The sequence below is a fragment of the Sarcophilus harrisii genome, chromosome 5 (genome assembly GCF_902635505.1).
Source record: "Sarcophilus harrisii chromosome 5, mSarHar1.11, whole genome shotgun sequence".
NCBI classification, from domain to species: Eukaryota; Metazoa; Chordata; class Mammalia; order Dasyuromorphia; family Dasyuridae; genus Sarcophilus; species Sarcophilus harrisii.
Window position 1 is genome coordinate 47,387,787 of NC_045430.1, and position 20,189 is coordinate 47,407,975.

Here is a 20,189-nt window from a genome sequence, read left to right on the forward strand (position 1 = left end):
AGTAGTCTCTTCCTGGTCATAATACTTCTTATGTTTTTCCTTTCCTTCAACACTATAAAAATAGCCTCATTTAAATGGACTAATTGATATCAGATACTTTCTTATGGAAAGATCAGACCTCCCAATTATATGAAATTTAAGATAGTTAGTTGCTCTTAATATGGGCATGTGTAAACTATTTTTTCAAAAACACCTAGGTAGAATACATATATAAAATGTAATAACTATTTTAGGACAAGTGGATTTTTGGTAATCATTTGTATTTCATTTCATGCATTTTAAACTCTTATTCTGAAAAGGCATTTGTAGCTCTCATCCATTACCAAAGGCATCCATGACACAAAGAACTCCTGTTTTAAGAAGGCTATGGATTTGGTAATAAATTGTTAAGGAACAGAACTTTGTACTTGAAATAAGGATTCTTATAAGGTGTTAAGTCAGTTAAGTCAGGAATTGATAAGACAATGGTTATCTAGTTTAGCATAGAGATTAATAGTTCTCTTGTTCAGTATGATTGATTTAATCTTACAACAAATAATGGTTTCCTAGTAATATAATGATTAGTTTATACTCAATATACTGCATATAAATTGAGACAAACTCAACCAGAGACAGAATCGAATAGGACTGGAACAGACTCAGGGAAGAGAGAAGACTGGAGGTTGGAGCACAAGCTCTCAAACTGAAATAGAAAGATACTGTTGTGGTGGTCCTCCTGACTCCCCACAGAAACCAAGACACATTCCAGAGGACCTCCAGAAAGCTAGCCAAGCCCTAGGCAAGGAGCCAACACTTTGAAGAAGATAATAAAGAATTTAGACTTTAACACCTGGTATTCTCATGGTGATTATTCTGCTGAAAAGAAGGTTGGTCCCAAGAACTACAGAAAACACTACAATAAATGATAACAAAACATATTTCACTAACTTAGTTGTAAAGAAATATTTTTGTTTTTATTGAAACCATTTCATATCTGTTTAAATAAATAGGTTAACATCACTTGCAATTTGGGAAATCAGCTCGTTTTCAGATGTCTTTAACATTATGCTGATATCATACTTCCTCTCTGCCTCCCATTATAAGAACAATGCCTTGATATATAGGAGGGTAGGAAACAGCAGAAGAGAGTTATCCCTGAAAAGGGAAGAGCCAGTACTTTTTCTTCACCATACCTGACACTTTTCAAGGAAGAAAAAAAACATGTTTTGATTCTGAGTAATTTCAGAGAAGAGGCAGGAGAGAGAGAGAGAGAGAGTCCTGTTTTCTACCCTAATCTATTACAAACAGCAGGCAAAAAGCAAACAAAGCTATATCAGGATATCATGAAGGGATTGCTCATATTTAGATTGAATTTTTGTTTTATTCTATTTTGCCTTTCCCCAGAAATCTGTATATTTTTCATAGATAGATACATATGTTTATATCTATCTTTATCTTATATGCATATTTATGTTGTATGTAGTTGTTGAACTCCATGAGAGTAAGTATTGTTGTGATTTCCAGTATTGTTCATAGGACTTTATACACAGTGGTTGCTTAACAGCTGCTTACTAATTTGATTCAGCATTACTTGCAATAGAAACTCCTTCCATAACATTATAAAATGCATGCTTGAAAGTAAGGAATTGGTCTTAATGTAATAGGAAGTATAACATGGAGCAAATTCTACATTTTTTAATAATTTTTTTCAGAAAAGGAAAATGCTGGAGGACATGCAAGAAGAAAAGTACACTAATGTATTATTGATGGGACTATGGATTAATGCAACAATTCTGGAGATCAATTTAGAACTATGTCCAAAGGGGTCTAAGATTATGTATGTACTCTGACCCAGCAGTACCTAAGTCTATATCCCAAAGAGATCACTAGAAAGAGGATATATATCTTCAAAAATATTTTTAGCAGCTCTTTTTTTTGTGGTGGCATTATTTTCCTTGCCTTTCTTTTGGGGGGGCGAGAAAATATGACTAATGGACACATATATTTTGCATGGCTTCATCCATATAATGGATATTGTATTTCTTGCTCTCTCAATTTGTATGCGAAGGCTGGAAGTTGGGAGCAAATTTGGAAGAAAAATAAAAGACCCAATTTGGAAGATAATGTCATGAATCCTTTTCTGACCCAGCTACAGGAGAGAAATCTGCTCCTCAATTTTCTTCTAGCTCTTTGTTAAGACTCTCTTTAGCCCCTGCTATATACTGTTTTGTATCATACTCACATAGATGTCCCATCCCATGTATAAAATATAAACTATCTGCAGGTAGAAACTGTTATTTTTCATTTTTGTATCTTTAGCACTAATATAGTACCTTATATATTGAAAGGACTTGTTAACTGAATTGAAATTAATTCCCTTTAAAGAATGTGTTAATGGAGACAGAATTTGCAATTTTGAAATCATGACTGAGACATTCTCTTCCCTACTCCCCACCCAATCCCAAGCATTTTCTACTCTGGGATCAGCTCTCAATTCTGATGGATGTCTGAATCCCAAATTCTACATTTTCTTTATATTCTGTTCTGGATACAAGTTCATCTGATTAGGAGCTACATTTTTTTAAGACTTTTCCTTGGTCCCAAGAGATGGGTTTGATTACATGTGGGCTGACATATCAAATTTATCTAGTCTGTGGTACATAGTAATTGATTCAGAGAAATAATGAAGACTTTGGGGAAGTATAAGGAAGAGTAGTTATGACAGCATACTAAAAGAATGAGAGGTAGCCAGAGAAAAGGGATTTTATATTAGCAAGGGTGAGGGTAGCAAAAAATAAAAGTTTAATATGACAGGGAAAACCAATAAGTAAAGGAAAGGAGAAGCAATAATGGTTATCATAGGCAGGAAAGAACTATAGAGGAAACTTCAATAGTTTTCTTTACTCTAGTTTCCAATTCTACTTAGAACTCCCTTAACTGAATGGAGCAGAGGAAAGGAAGACCAATGATAATGATAGGCAGAAATTCATAGAAGAGAGTTTTAAATTTACAAAAAGAGCACCATTCTCCAAATGATAAATGGCCAAAAGTATAAGAACAGATAAATTCCACAGGAATAGATCCAAGCTATCAATTGGCATATAAAATAATTCCCTAAATTACTAATAATTAGAGAAATTAGAGAAATACATATTAAAGCAAATACATACTAACGTAACAAAGTCACACTTCACACCTATTAAATTATTGATGACAAAAAAGGAAAATGACAAATGCTGGAGAATCTATGAGAAAATGGGCAAAATACACAATTGATGGAGTTGTGAAATAGTCCACTCATTCTGGAAAGCAATTTGGATCTATAACCAATATCTTTTAAACCAGCAAATTCTGCTACAAAATCTTTTATATAGCAACTATTTCTTATATTGACAAAAAAAAATCTATTGCATAGCTTTCAAGAATCCAGTGTTTTACTTAGACCACTTGGAGCAGGGCATAGGACTTTATGATTGTATAATCTTATTATATTGCTAATAATAGTTTACATGTACTAAGCATTTTGAAGTTTTATTTTTTTTAACAAAGTACTTTCACATATTTGACTATATATTATTGGAATTAATTGTTCTTTGAATATTTGGTAGAATTCATCTGTGAACCCATCTGGCCCTGGAATTTTTTCACAAGGAGTTCATTAATGGCTTGTTCAATTTCCTTTTAAGGTATTTAGCATTTATTTTCTGATTTGCCAATCTAGGTAATTTATATTTTTTGTACATCTTCACCAATTATGCTCAGCTTGTGAGATTTATTGGCATATAAGGGTGAAATATGTCCTAATGATTGCTTCAATTTCTTCTTCATTGGTGGCAATTTCACACTTTTCATTTTTGATACTGAATATTTTGTTTTCCTTCTTTTTAAATAAAAACAACAATGGCTTATCAATAACTCCTAGAGTTATTTATTATCTTAATAGTTGTTTATTTGGTTTTCTTTTTTTTTTTACTTTCAATTTTATTGATCTAATCTTTCATTTTTAGATTTTTCAATTTGGTGCTCACTTAGGGATTTTTAATTTCTTCTTTTTGTCTAGATTTTTTTAGTTACAAGCCCAATTCATTAATCTCTTCTTTTTCTATTTTTTGATAAAGGAACTTTAAAGAATTGAATTTTCCTTTAAGTACTGCTTTGGTATGTCATCTCATTTTGTTATTCTCTTTTTTTCTGATATTCTGTCTACTTAGTTTCTGTCTCTCTCTCTCTCTCTCTCTCTCTCTCTCTCTCTCTCTTTCTCTTTTTTGGTTGGATATATGAAGATCTGAGAGGCAACAATTGAGATCCCCCACTAGTATAGTCTTTCTGTCTATTTCTTCCTGTTATTCACCTAAATTCTTTAAGAATTTATATGCTATACCATTTGGTGTAAATACATTTGGTGTTGACTTTGCTTCATTGTCTATGTCTTTTTAGCAAGACGTAGTTTTCTTTGTTATCTTGTTTAATTAGGTCTATTTTTGCTTTTGTTTTTTTGAGATCAGAATTGCTATCCCTGCTTTTTTGTTTTAAACTTCAGCTGAAGCATAATGAATTCTACTACAGTCCCTTATGTTTACTATGTGTGTGTCTTTCTGCTTTAAATGTGTTTTTTGAAAAGAAACATATCATAGGATTCTTTTTTTTATTATTATTCATTTTGCTATCCACTTCTGTTTTATGGAAGAATTCAACCCACTCACATTTCTATTATTATTGTGTATTTCCCTCCTTCCTATTTTTCTTCTTGTTTCTTCTCTTTCTCCTTTTATTATTTCAGGATATAGAAACTTAGCAAAGGGAGCCAAAATGGTAGAGACGACACACATTTTTGTCTGACCTTCTCTTACAAACCTCAGACTAATTAGCAAATCCAGCCTCTGAATTAGTTCTGGACTGCCAGAATTCACAAATATTGGGACTGCAACAAATTACCAGCATAATATGATTTCTTTTTTTTTTCTTTCATAATTATAACTTTTTATTGACAGAACCCATGCCTGGGTAATTTTTCACAACATTATCCCTTGTACTCACTTCTGTTCTGACTTTTCCCCTCCCTCCCTCCACCTCCTCCCTTAGATGGCAAGCAGTCTTATACATGTTAAATATGTCACAGTATATGCTAGATACAATATATGTGTACAGAACCAAACAGTTCTCTTGTTGCAAAGGAAGAATTGGATTCAGAAGGTAAAAATAACCCAGGAAGAAAAATAAAATTGCAAACAGTTTACATTCACTTCCTAGTGTTCTTTCTTTGGGTGTAGCTGCTTCTGTCCGTCATGTAATATAATTTCAAAGATCACCAGAAAAGGTCTGTTTCAATTAAAAATGGAGGAAGATGGGCAAAGCACAGATACCAGAGCAGACAACACAGACCAGAGTGGTGTGCGGACTCTGCAGGGTGCTGCAGACTCCACAAAGCTGAGAATCTACAGGTAGAAATCTACAGCAGTGATGGCTATGTTACCCTGGTTGCAAGCCAGTAGATCAGCAGAGAAGTTATAAAAAATCCAACATAAACACAAAAGGGAAATAGTGAACCCTGAAATGCAAGAATCTCAAAGGACCTGGCAATGCCCATTCAAAACTAGGAATGAGTCAGCACAGGCTCAGTACAGCCACTTCCACTTATAGAGAAATCAGCCTTTTGTAGAGAAAGCTTGGAAAATCTCCCCTGCCCTAAAAGCAGACCTTAACTTTTTTTAAGAAATGAGTAAAAAAGCAAAAAAGAATACTCTGACCATAGAGAGTTTTTATGATGAAAGAGAAGAACAGATTTCAAACCCTGAGGAGACTAAAAGCAGATCGTTTGCAAATAAAGCCCCAAAAGGTGATATACCTGATACCCATCACAAAAGGCTCTTGTAGAAGAAATGAAAGAAAATCTTAAAAGAGAGCTAAAAGAAAAATGGGAAAAGGAAATGAAAACTTTGCAAGAGGGTTTGGAAGAGACATATAACTCATTAAAAGATAGATTTGACAAAATGGAAAAAGAAAACAACTCCCAGAAAAACAGATTTTGTGAAATAGAAAAAGAAAATAACTCCTTAAAAAACAGAATTTGTGAAATGGAAAAAGAAAATAACTCCCTAAAAAACAGAATTTGTGAAATGGAAAAAAAAATCCATAGAACAAAACAACTCATTTAAAAATTCAATTGGACAAATACAAAAAGAAGATAAAAAAAAAGTAAATGAAGAAAATAATTCACTAAAATTCAGAACTGAACAAATGGAAATGAATGACTCAATGAGACAAGAACAATCAGTCAAACAAAACAAAACAAAACAAAATTATATTAAAAAATAGAAAAAAAATGTAAAATACCTAACTGGGAAAACAACTGACCTGGAAAATAGATCTAGGAGAAACAATTTAAGAATTATTGGACCCTCTGAAAACCATGATGAAAAAAAAAGAGTCTAGAGACACTATTTTTTCAAGAAATCATCAAAGAGAATTGTCCAGATGTCATAGAATCAGAAGATAAAGTAACCATTGAAAGAATTCACTGAAGACCTTCTAAAAGAGACCCCCAAAATTAAAACTCTAAGGAATATCATGGCTAAATCTCAGAAATATCAGACCAAGGAAAAAATATTACAAGCAGCCAGAAAGAAACAATTCAAAACTGAGGAACCATAATAAGGACTACCCAGGACCTAACAGCTTCCACTTTAAAGGACTGAAGGGCCTGGAATCTGATATTTTGAAAGGCAAAGGAACTTGGAATGCAGCTAAGAATAAATTAGCCTATTAAACCTCTCTAGAGGTCTAGAGGTCTAGAGGTCTAGAGGTGCCTACCCTATTAAACTGAGAAGATGGACATTTAATGAAACAGGTGTAAATTCATTTATTTCTGATGACCAGAGCTAAAAAAAATGACCTCCAACTATAGAACTCAAGAGAAGATAAAAAGGTAAAAAGAACAGAAGTCTTGAGCATTGTATTTCTATTATGGGTATACATAGAGAGTTCATGTATTATCTGATTTTATTGTTATAATATTAAAAAGAAACTAGAGGTGAAATGGGGATTGTACTAGAAAAAAAGGGGAAAGTGAAGGTAAAATAAGGAAAATTACATCTCAAGAAGAGGCAAAGAAAATGTATTATAATTGAGGGACAGAAGCAAGGGTGATGAACATTGTGTGAATCTTATTCTCATCCTATTTGGCTCAAAGAAAGAATATTAGACATATTTGGTTTCACTAAGAAACTTCTCTCACCTTATAGAAAAGTGGGAGGGGAAAGGGGAAGAGGTAGGATAAAGAGAAGGGAAAACAGAAATAATAGGGGAAAATTATAAGAAAAGGGAAATGTCTCTAACGGGGAAGGACTGCTTGAGGTAAGTAATGCTCATAGGTAAAATATTGGGGAGGAGGGAAAGGGGAAAAGGAAAGAGAAAAGTAAAATTTGGGGTTAATAAGATGATTGGAAATACAGAAATAGTAGTTTTAACCATAAATGTGAATGGGGTGAACTCTCCCATAAAGTGTATGTGGATAGCAGAATTCAAAGACAGACTCCTACAATATGTTGTTTACAAGAAACACATGTAAAGCAAAGCAATACAATAAAAAGCTGGAGAAGAATCAATTATGCTTCAGGTAAAGTAAAAAAAGCAGGGATAGCCATCCTGATCTCATATCAAGCAAAAGCAAAAATTGATCTAATTAAAATAAATAAGGAAGGAAACTATATCTTGCTAAAGGGTAGCATAGATAATGAAGCAATATCAATATTAAACATATATGGACCAAGTGGTATAATATCTAAATTCCTAAAGGACAAGTTAAGAGAATTGCAAGAAGAAATAAACAAAACTATAATAGTTCCTTTGCTCTCTCAGAGCTAGATAAGTGAAACCACAAAATAAGTAAGAAAGAAATTAAAGAGGTAAATAAAGTATTAGAAAGATAGGTTTCATAGATCTTGGGAGAAAATTGAATGGAAACAGAAAGGAGTACACTTTCTTCTTGGTAGTTCAGGGAACCTATACAAAAACCTATACCTAAAGACCTCAAAATTAAATGCAAAAAGGCAGAAATAGTAAATGTATTTTTTTCAGATTATGATGCAATAAAAATTACATTCAATAAAAGGCCAGGGGAAAATAGACCAAAAGGTAATTGGAAACTAAATAATCTCATCCTAAAGAATGAATGGGTGAAATAGCAAATCATAGACACAATCAATAATTTCATCCAAGAGAATGACAATAATGAGACAACATGCCAAAATTTGTTGGTGCAGCCAAAGCAATAACAAGGGGAAATTTTACATCTCTAGATGCTTACTTGCATAAAATGGAGAAAGAGAACATTAATGAATTGGGCTTGGAATAAAAAAAAAAAAGCTAGAAAAAGAACAAATTAAAACCCCCCAATCAAATACCAAATTTGAAATTCTAAAAATAAAAGGAGAGATTATATAAAATTGAAAATTAAAAAAAAACTTGAATTAATAAATAAAACTAAGAGTTGGTTTATGGGGGAAAAAACAAAATTGATAAACCTTTAGTTAATTTGATTAGAAAAAAGAAAGAGGAAAATAAAATTGTTAGTTTCAAAAATGAAAGGGAAAACTTTCCACCAATGAAGAAGAAATTAGAGCAAAAATCAGGAGTTATTTTCCCCAACTTTATGCCAACAAATTTGATAACTTAAGGGAAATAGAAGAATACCTCCAAAAATATAAATTGCCCAGATTAACAGAAAAGGAAATAAATTACTTAAATAGTGTAACCTCCCCCTCAAAGGTTACTGACTGCCAGTCTTGCCTAATCCCAGGTCTTTGGAAATCTCTGGCCACTTACTCTCTGAGCAGTGGTTCTACATTCAACAGAGTAACCAAACATAGTGGCTTGCAAGCTCAAGTCTTTATTCTATGTGATCATATCCTACACTACCTGCACTGCTCCTGCACTCCTTTGCATTCCTCTTAATTCCTGGTCCTCACTAGGTCTATGAGGTCACATGCACAGCCAATAAAAAAAGGAGATGTTGGTGATGTGTTCTTAATGTGACTAGAGTTCCCACTCATGAGGCAGTCCCTACTATCTGCAGAGATCACATCCAAGTGCCTCAGGTTCACTTCCTCAATTCACTGTGTGTGGTTCTTCAGACCCTTACAAAATAATCCCATTTTAAGAAATAGAACAAGCTATTTAATCAACTCCCTACGAAAAAATCCCCAGGACCAGATGTATTTATATGTGAATTCTACCAAACATTTAAAGAACAATTAATTCTAATACTATATAAACTATTTGAAAAAAATAGGGAATGAAGAATTCCTACCAAATTCCTTTTATGACACAGACATGATACTAATACCTAAACCAGGTAGGACAAAAACAGAGAAAGAAAATTATAGACCACTCTCCCTAATGAATATTGATGCTAAAATCTTAAATAAAACATAAGCAAAGAGATTACAAAAAATCATCTCCAGGATAATACACCAAGTAGAATTTATACCAGCAATGCAGGGCTGGTTCAATATTAGGAAAACTATTAGCATAATTGACTATATCAATAATCAAATTAACAAAAGCCATATGATTATCTCAATAAATATAAAAAAGGCATTTGATAAAATCCAACACCCATTCCTATTAAAAACACTAGAGAGTATAGGAATAGATGGACTTTTTCTTAAAATAGTCGGAAATATCTATTTAAAACCATCAGTAAGCATCATAATGTGATGGGGATAAACTGGAACCATTCACAATAAGATCAAGAGTAAAACAAGGTTGTCCACTATCACCGTTATTATTCAATATTGTATTAAAAATGCTAGCTTTGGCAATAAGACATGGAAAAGAGATTAGAGGAATTAGAGTAGGTAATAAGGAAACCAAATTATCACTCTTTGTAAATGATATGATGGTATACTTAGAGAATCCCAGAGAATCAACTAAAAAGCAATTAGAAATAATCCACAACTTTAGCAAAGTTGCAGGATATAAAATAAATCCACATAAATTATCAGCAATTTTATACATCACTAACAAAATCCAACAGCAAGAGATACAAAGAGAAATTCCATTTAAAATAACTGTTGACAGTATAAAATATTTGGAAATCTATCTATCAAGGGAAACTATATGAGCAAAATTACAAAACACTTTCCACACAAATAAAGTCAGATCTAAGCAATTGGAAAAATATCAAGTGCTCTTGGAGAGGTTAAACAAATATAATAAAGATGACAATACTACCTAAACTAATCTATTTATTTTGTAGTATACCAATCAAACTTCCAAGAAACTATTTTACTGACCTAGAAAAAATAACAGCAAAATTCATCTGAAATAACAAAAGGTCAAGTACTGTCTAAAAAATAGAGCAGCTGATCAGTGAACTATGTTAGGTTCACAGAACAAAATACTATAGCAATCTAGTGTTTGACAAACCCAAAAACCCCCACCTTTTGGGATAAGAACTTACTATTTGACAAAAACTGCTGGGAAAATTAGAAACTAGTATGGCAGAAACTAAGCACTGACCCACACATAACACCATATACCAAGAAACATTGAACTGGGTTCATGATCTAGACATAAAGAATGATATTATAAACAAATTAGAAGAACATAGAATAGTTGACCTCTCAATTCTATGGAGGAGAAAGGAATTTGTGACCAAAGAAGAACTAGTCACAAAATAGATGATTTTGATTATATTAAGTTAAAAAGGTTTTGTGCAAACAAAACTAATGCAGACAAGATTAGAAGGGAAGCAATAAACTGGGAAAAATTTCGAAGGTTCTGATAAAGGCCTCGTTTCTAAAATATACAAAGAATTGATTCAACTTTATAAGAATTCAAGACATTCTCCAATTAAAAAATGGTCAAAGGATATGAACAGATAATTTCCAGATGAAAAAATTGAAAATATTTGTAGTCATAGTTAAAGCTTTTATTTTCAAAGCATATGCATGGATAATTTTTCAACATTAACCCTTGCAAAATCTTGTGTTCTAATTTCCCCCCTTCCCCTGCCCTCACCCCTAGATGGCAAGTAAGGCAATATATGTTAAACATGGTAGAAATATAATGAATGGTAGAAATGGTAGAAACAGAAGGCTTTGCAAGGGTCAATGTGGAAAAATTATCCATGCATATGTTTTGTATATAAAAAGCTTTAATAAAAAAAAAAAGAAAGAAAGAAACTTTGCAGAGGAGGAAAAAGGAATAGGTTTTGTTCTATTTACTAGTGGAGTCATGCTTTCAGTGAACCTAAAGAAGATAAACTTACATACTAATACTTTTATTTAACTGTAGAAAAGCTCAGTTATTTTATCCACTCATTTGATTTAATAGAGTATCAAATATGAGAATAATAGCAATGTCCTGGGACCATTTTTATCTGTACCTTATTGAAAAAGATGTCAAGATATTTTTTTTGGTCTAAATGTGCCTTCATTTCACACATCATCTGTGTGAAAATCAGCAATTGGTTGATGCCTTTCAGTCTGACACTTTGTAATATAAAATTTTCAAAGTGCTTTCTTTATCGTATCTCCATGAAGGCTTATAACTCTATGGGACAGATACTACAAGTATTATTATCTTGATTTTATATATGAAGAAACAATCTTAGAAAAATTAAGAAACCTCACCAAATTGCAAGTGTATTTTGTTTTTGAGGTAATTAGAATTAAGTGACTTGCATAAGATCACACAACTAGTAAATGTTAAATGCTTTTTCTTTTTTTCTTTTTGACTCCTAAAGGGATTTGAATGCTATCAATGATTATAGAACGATTTGCTTAGGGAACATTTAGAGTTTTATCTGGGAGATAATCTTTATTAATGTGAATGAAATTTGGCAGGGATAGGACTTACGTTCTTGTTAATTATTATTCAAATTTACTGGTGAAGATTAATGACATGTCAAATTGTTCCATTTTATTTCACATTTTTCTGATGACCTAAGAAGAAAAAATGTCCTAGGAAACAATTCTAGCAATATACTGAGTCTCATTTCTCAACTTTAAAATACACAACCATATTAACTGAGAAGCGACCTCTGTTTTGACAGAGAAAAACATCACTGAATTATAAATGCTTTAGACTGTGTTAGCTCTTCATTGGTTTCCTTATTTATTTCTTTCATTTGCATATTAAGAAGTAATAATGAAGACAAATGCCACTGTTTCAAACCAGATAATTAAAGAACAGGTCAGAATTGATGCTGAGGCAAGACATTTGGGTTCACATTGCCTCCAAGTTGACTTAGTTCAGGAAAGTAAACACATCAGTGACCCTTCCCCTTGTGGATAACTCTAGCTGCTTGCTGAATGAAATGGCAGCTCAATAACTGTGGCTTCTCTAACTGTTCCCTAAGCCCCATAAACCCTCAAGAGATAGTTGATGACAATGATCAATGACAATGATATCATGGAAAGATGCTTCCTTCCCTTCTTGGAGGGTTTGCTATTAAAGATAATGAAGGGAAGGCATATCTTTTGCAACCTAAATGTGTATTTCCTTGGCTCTACTTTTTCTCTGAACTCCAAACCTTATTGCCCACTATCTAGTAGATTTATTCACCTGAATACCAAATTCTAGTATTTCACAATGTCAAAAATGGAACTTCTCATTCCCCCCAAAAAATAATCTCCTCCAAGTCAAGACTTTTGAGTTTTTCTGGGACACTAATCCATTGTTGGTAGACTTGTGAATGTATCCAACCATTCTGGAGATCAATTTGTAACTATACCCAAAGAGTTATCAAACTGTGCATACCCTTTGATCCAACAGTATTTCTACTGGGCTTGTATCCCAAAGAGATCTTAAAAGAGGGAAAGTGACCCATATGTGCAAAAATGTTTGTGGCAGTCTTTTTTGTAGTGGCAAGAAACTGGAAACGGAGTGGCTGCTCATCAGTTGAAAAATAGCTGAATAAGTTATATGAATGTTATGGAATATTATTGTTATGTAACAAACGATCAGCAGAATGATTTCAGAGATGCCTGGAGAGACTTACATGAACCGATGCTAAGTGAAATGAGCAGAACCAGGAGATCATTGTACATGGCAACAACATGATTATACAATAATCATTTCTGATGGATGTGGCTCTCCTCAACAATTAGATGATTCAGGTCACTTCCAATGATCTTGTGATGAAGAATGCCATCTACACCTAGAGGGAGAACTATGGGAACTGAGTGTGTATCACAACACAGTATGTTCACTCTTTTTGTTGTTCACAGCATGTTTACTCTTTTTGTTGTTGTTTGCTTGCATTTTATTTTTCTCATTTTTTTCATGTTTGATTTGATTTTCTTGTGCAGCAAGATAATTGTATAAATATGTATGCATATATTGGATTTAACATATATTTTTACCATGTTTAACATATATTGGATTACTCACCATCTAGGGGTGAGGGCAGGGGAAGGGGGGAAATTAGAACACAAGGTTTTGCAAGGGTTAATGTTGAAAAATTATCCATGCATATGCTTTGAAAATAAAAGCTTTAATAAAAATGTTTTATTAGATATTCAGAGAAACTGAATTGAAATCTCAAAAAAAAAACTTTCCAATTTTTTTCCAATAGCACCTTCATCCTCTCAATTACCTTAACACAAAATTTCAGTAGTCTTAGGCTTCTTTATTATATCTCTAATTCAAATAAATCACTATTTCCTATCATTTTCTTTTCTTTTTGACTATCATTTTTGTCTTCTTTTTCTTTCCATTTCTGCAATACTTTGAATGGCACTGGCACATTTTAGAAGAATTTGGAGACACTTGCAAATTTGTTTCATAAGGAATTTCCTTTGAAGAAATTCCCTCTATTGATGCAGATCCTTACCTGCTCTGTAGTTTGTAAAGTTACAGAACTGCCAAATTCAAAATAGAGGAAAAACATTTGCAAGGAAATTCAAAAAGAAATAATTCAAATGTCATAAAGTCAGGATAGCATGAGATTTAGCAACTTTAAAGGATTTATGGACTTAGCATACAGAGGACAACAGAACTGGATTATGACCAAGAATTAACTACTCCACCAAACTAAATATCAATACTTTAGGGGGAAATTTGGATATTCAATGGAATAGGGGACTTTTATACATTACTGATGAAAAAACAAGAGACGAATGGAAAATTTGACTTTCTAATCACATGGGAAGATGATACTTTTTTGTAGAAATGTTTTATGTATCTTTTTTTAATATTGAATATTAATCTTTTTCCCAGTTATCATTATGATAAAGTTTTCAGAGTGTGACATTTTGGTTTTCTTTTTAAATTATTTTGTTTTGAGGTTATATGCCTCTATTGATTTCTGTATTTCTAAACAGTTCTGTCATTTCAATTTTCTTTCCTTTATATTTGAAGGTCTTTTTTCTCAGTCCCTTGTAGAAATTGTTGTTTGTTAATGGAATTGGTGAATTTTACCATTATGTGTCTTGGAATTTGTAGTATAGTGATTTTTTCTGAAAGTGATCTGTAGATTCTTTCAATTGATACTTTATTTTATGTATTCAGAACTTCTGGAGAGTTTTCTTGTATTGTGATTTTCCTTTTTCTTTAACTTGAGACATTCTTCAAAGAGGTCTGTGAGTCTAAAATTTTCTTCATTCAATCTTTTTTGATAATTGTCTTTTTAAAAAAAATAGATCACATGTTGCTTTAATGTTATTTCTTTTTGATATCATTCCAAATTGTTATTTACTTCAATATATTTGCATTCTTATCCAGTTGTTCACTTTTTTGCTTCTTTGGAGAAACTTGAAAAAATTTTAGTTTTTCTATTTTGATAGTTTCTGCTACATATATAATAAATTTTTCATTTGCTCTCTTTTAACTTTTTTTTTTAGGATTTACATTTCTCTCTATTTGAGAATATTATATTGAGAATCCAGAAGGTATTAGTTCAATTTTCTTTATCATATTTGCATTGAATTGATGTAGTTTTTGTCCATTTTGTTTTAATATCTTCCCTACTGTGTTGCCTGCTTCTACCCTCAGATTTTAATTGAGTTTCTTCTGGGATCTTTGAAATTTTTAGTCTTTTTTTTTTAATTCCCCTATAGCTCATTTTCTAATTCCCTGTTATGGTTGGTCCTCAGAATACATAACTCAACTATTTCTCTTATCTCCTACCACACTGAAGAATTCATTTTTCAATAAGAGTGGAAGGGGATCCAAATTCAGACTCTGCTCCTCTTTCTTTCTGCTCTCTTTTTAACTTATTTGGCTGAGCACTGTTTTAACTTCCTGCTGCCTTAAGCAATTGAGCTCCTATTTTTTGTATATCTCCCTTTTTTCCAAAAATGAGGGCAAAGTTGAGGTCTGCTACTTATTGCCTAGAAAGATGGGATGTAGATGAGAGAAAAATTTGCTGGCAGAGACTGATACAGTAGATGAGAAATTGTAAGTAGATTACAGATCACAGGCAGCTAACACTGGTTTTGTGATTTGTCAGAGCATGGGAATTCGGTAGAAAGAGTATGTCCTCTGCAGTTAAATCATAAGGTTTGTTAGTATCATTTCAAACTGTGCATAATTGTGATTTTTGGTAGATTTTGAAGATGAGCATTAGAGAAAGTATCTAGTCTCTATGTTTTTGGTCAACAAAAGACATTAAGTAGCTTCCTTTCTAACAGGGAAATATAACATGTATAGTGGTGATCAGAGACAAGTATTTTGTTCAAGTGTTTGATTAAAAAAAAAGTCCCTGGGCTAGGGAGGTGTATGACTTACTGGATGAGAGAAAGATCATGACATTCCTTGGGTAGCAAGTTGAAATGACATGAAGCTCAGACCTGATCTTATTTCTAGGACCAGTTTATATACACTTTGTCAACAATTACTGGTTTTGGCCCTATGAATGGATACAAGTATAACCATCTATGAAATAAAGGCACTGAATTCTATGATTGCTAGGATCCATTTCCAGATATAAATCTGTGACCTGTGACCCATCTAATTATTGACCTGTATCTTTTCATTGGAATGGACCCCATTAGTCAAAGATAGCATTCATATAATTATAGTATTCTGAATTTACAAAGAGGTCCATGTAAATTCTAATCTAAATCCACTTGTAAGAATGGACCCTATGGACCTTGGATGACATTCTTATTAATCTAGAGTTTATAAGGCGGTTTCCTCTAGATTAGAATAAATGTGTATACATGTGTGTTTTATAGGGTGATGGTAAAAAAACAGAAGACTATAGAGCCTGAAGCTACTGAAGTTATTGTTTGTTTTCACTTCATTTAATTTAGATAGCTTGGCCTGATTCCAGACTTTGTAATGGAAAATATGAGAAATGTTAGAAATTAATATCATATTAATAAAATATTTTAAACATGTGACTGGAAGAAAAATTATATTCTGGAGAGAAGAGAAATAAGATAGAGCAGTTTTCAAAAACTATTATGTTTAAACTTTAATGATCATTTTATACATAGATTTTCATACTACTTCCCAAAACAAGATAAATTACATCGCAATTGATAGATTATTATTATTTTCTAAATGACACTAGAAAGCATTTGGCATTCAGTTTGAATTTATCGCTTTCAGAATACTATTGTGTATTATTAATTGGATGTTCATTATTCTAGTAACCCTATTTTTGTTATGACCCAATCAAAAATAATAGTGTTCATTCATTCACTCATTCAATGACAAATTATCCAATATAAAGCACTATGTTAGAAGGAAACCCATGCATTAAGAGGACATTCCATTTTGTTTTGCATTAAGATTATTTTTGAACATATTTTATAGATATTAAGCTCGTTGATTGCAGGGATAGTTTTGATCATTTTAATATTTCCCATGATAATACCTCACATATAGAATAATTAACCAGTTCATGAACTAGCAATTATATATATCAGCTTCCAGAAATCATTATATCACATTCAATGGAAGAAAACTTTAGAAGTTCATCCAGTCCTACCTTTCCATTTAGAAAACTAAAGGTCCAAATCAAATAATGAAGGACAAAAATCAAGATTTTAACCTAGGATTTTTTATTCCAAATATTACATTTTCACTGTACCCCATTCATTTAACTTTTTATCTATGTCATAATTACAATATTTAGAAAATGAAATAACAGTTTTATTGAGTTTTCTCATCTTTCATGAAGTATAGAACTTACTAAATTCAAATATCAAATATGTATTAAAATGCAAATCTATTTACATGTATTAGTTGACATAGATTCAAACAAAAAGTTTTCCTTGAACAAAAGGAAAAAAAAATGTTGTCTTGGAAAAGAAGGACTAATTTAAACAGAGATTTCTAATGGTTGTTTATGCATTTTCAGCCCATCAACCAATAAACAAAAATGTCTTTTGGTATTACCATTTTCCTGGTCTATTTCTAGGTATAAGGGGTACAAAAGTTAAACAGTTCCCATCACCAAAGAACCTACAATTAAATCAGGATAGACAATATGTAAATATATAGGAATATGTCTATGTGAATACATAAACATATATTTATATACATACATAGTATGTACACCATATGTATGTACACTATATGTATGTACACCATAACTTGTCCAGCCACTCCCCCAAATGCTGAGTACCATTTCAGTTTCCAGTTCCTCAATGTATGAAAAGAGCCGCTATAAATATTTTTATTTATTTATTTTTTATTATTATAGCTTTTAATTTACAAAACATATGCATGGGTAACTTTTCAACATTGACCCTTGCAAAACCTTCTGTTCCAACTTTTCCTCCCCTTTCCCCAAGCCCCTCCCCTAGATGGCAGGTAGTCCAATACATGTTAACTCTGTTAAAGTATATGTTAAATATGATCTATGTATACATATTTATAAAGTTATCTTGCTTCACAAGAAAAATCAGATTTAGAAAGAAGGTAAAAATAATCTGAGAAGGAAAAAAAGAATGCAAGCAGACAATAACAGAAAGAGTAGAAGTGCTATGTTGTGATCCACACTCATTTCCCATGGTTCTTTTGCTGGGTGTAGCTGGTTCTCTTCATTACTGAACATTTGGAACTGATTTGGTTCATATCATTGTTGAAGAAAGCCACATGAATCAGAGTTGATGATCATATTCTAATCATTCTTTAGGATGAGATTATTTAGTTTTCAATTACTTTTTGGTCTATTTTCCCCTGGCTTTTTATTAAATGTAATTTTTATTGCACTGTGATCTGAAAAGGATGCATTTACTATTTTTTCTTTTCTGCACTTGAATTTGAGGTCTTTATGTCGTAATATATGGTCAGTTTTTGTATAGGTTCCATGAACTGCCGAGAAGAAAGTGTACTTCTTTCTGTGTCCATTCAGTTTTCTCCAAAGATGTTCTATTTATCTCTTTAACTTCTTTCTTGTTTATTTTGTGGTTTGATTTATCTAGTTCTGAGAGTGCAAGGTTCAGATCTCCCACTATTATAGTTTTGCTGTCTATTTCTTTTTGCAGTTCTCTTAACTTCTCCTTTAGGAATTTAGATGCTATACCACTTGGTGCATATGTTTAGTATTGATATTGCTTCATTATCTATGCTACCCTTTAGCAAGATATAGTGTCCTTCCTTACCTCTTTTAATTAGATCGATTTTTGCTTTTGCTTGATTTGAGATCAAGATAGCTACCCCTGCTTTTTTGACTTCACCTGAAGCATAGTAGATTTTGTTCCAACCTTTTACCCTGTGTGTATTACCCTGCTTCAAATGTGTTTCCTATAAATAACATATTGTAGAATACTGGTTTTTAATCCAGTCTACTATTGACCTCCGCTTTATGTCAGAGTTCACCCCATTCACATTTGTGGTTAAAACCACTAATTCTGTTTTTTTCCTGTCATCTTATTATCCCCAGATTATGTTTTTCTCTTTCCTTTCCTCCTTGCCCTCTTCCCTAGTATCAAACTTATGAGCCCTACTTGCCTCACACAGCCCTCCCTCTTTAGAATCCCTCCCTCCCCCTTAGAGTCCCTCCCCCTTTCTTAAACCTTTTCCCTACTATGTCTACCCTTTCCCTTTTCACTTTTTCTCTCCCACTTTTCAATGAGGTGGGAGAAGTTTCTCTGTAAACCAAATATGTTTAATGTTTTCTCTTTGAGCCAAACCTGATGAGAGTAAGATTCACAAAATGTTCACTTCCCTCCCTTCTTTCCTTCAGATATAATAGGTTTCCTTTGCTTCTTCATGGGATGTAATTTCCCTCTGTTTATCTCTATTTTTCCCTTATTCTGGTACTATCTCCTTTCCTCCTCTAGTTCCTTTTTTATATTATAACAGTAAAATCAAATTATACATGTACTCTTTATGTATACCCATACCAGAAAAACAGTTTTCAAGAGTTCATTTTACCTTTTTATGCTTCTCTTGGGTCCTGTATTTGAAGGTCAGATTTTTTGTTTACCTCTGATTTTTTCATCAGAAATAAATGGAATTCACCTCTTTCATTGAATGTCCATCTTCTTCCTTGGAAGAAAATGCTCAGTTTAGCTGGATAATTTATTAGCTATACTAGTAATGCTTCAATACACATTTCCCACCTCACAACTCTTTTAACATTTGTTATATTTTTGGTCAACTTTACCAATCTTATAGCTATGAGACTGTATATCAGAAGCATTTAAATGTACACTTTCCTAATTATTAGTGATTTTGACCATTATTTCTCCTCTGAAATTGTTTAATTATTTAATTTCTTCCTCTGAAAATTGAGCATAAATTTTTCTCATTCTTACAAATTTGACTTGGTTTTCTTTATATGTTAAAAATAGGACATTTGTATCGCTGTAAAGATTTTTCCCTAGTTTCCTGGATTTTTTTCCCTAATTTGAGCTACATTAGTTTTTTTTGGGGGGAAGACTTTTGATTTTATGTAATAAAAATTGTTCAAGGAGGATTCTGGGAAGATAGCTGCATAGATCAGTGAATTCCCCTATAGTCAGAACAAATTTGTATCTCAGAATGAACATAAACTAGTGAAAAAATAAGAAGACTTAGGACAAAACAAAGGTCCTCTTAGCACAACCCTGAGGAAAGACCTCAGGCCAGCATTAATTCATATGAAGTGCAAACACTTCTCAGTTAGCCCCACAGAAAGACCAAATGGGGACCCCTAGAGCTGGCTGGAGTTGGCTGGAGCTTCAACCAAAAAACCAAAGAAACATTCATCTCCCACATCAACACACAACAGTGTGAGGAGGCTATGAATCTGGGAAGAGTTG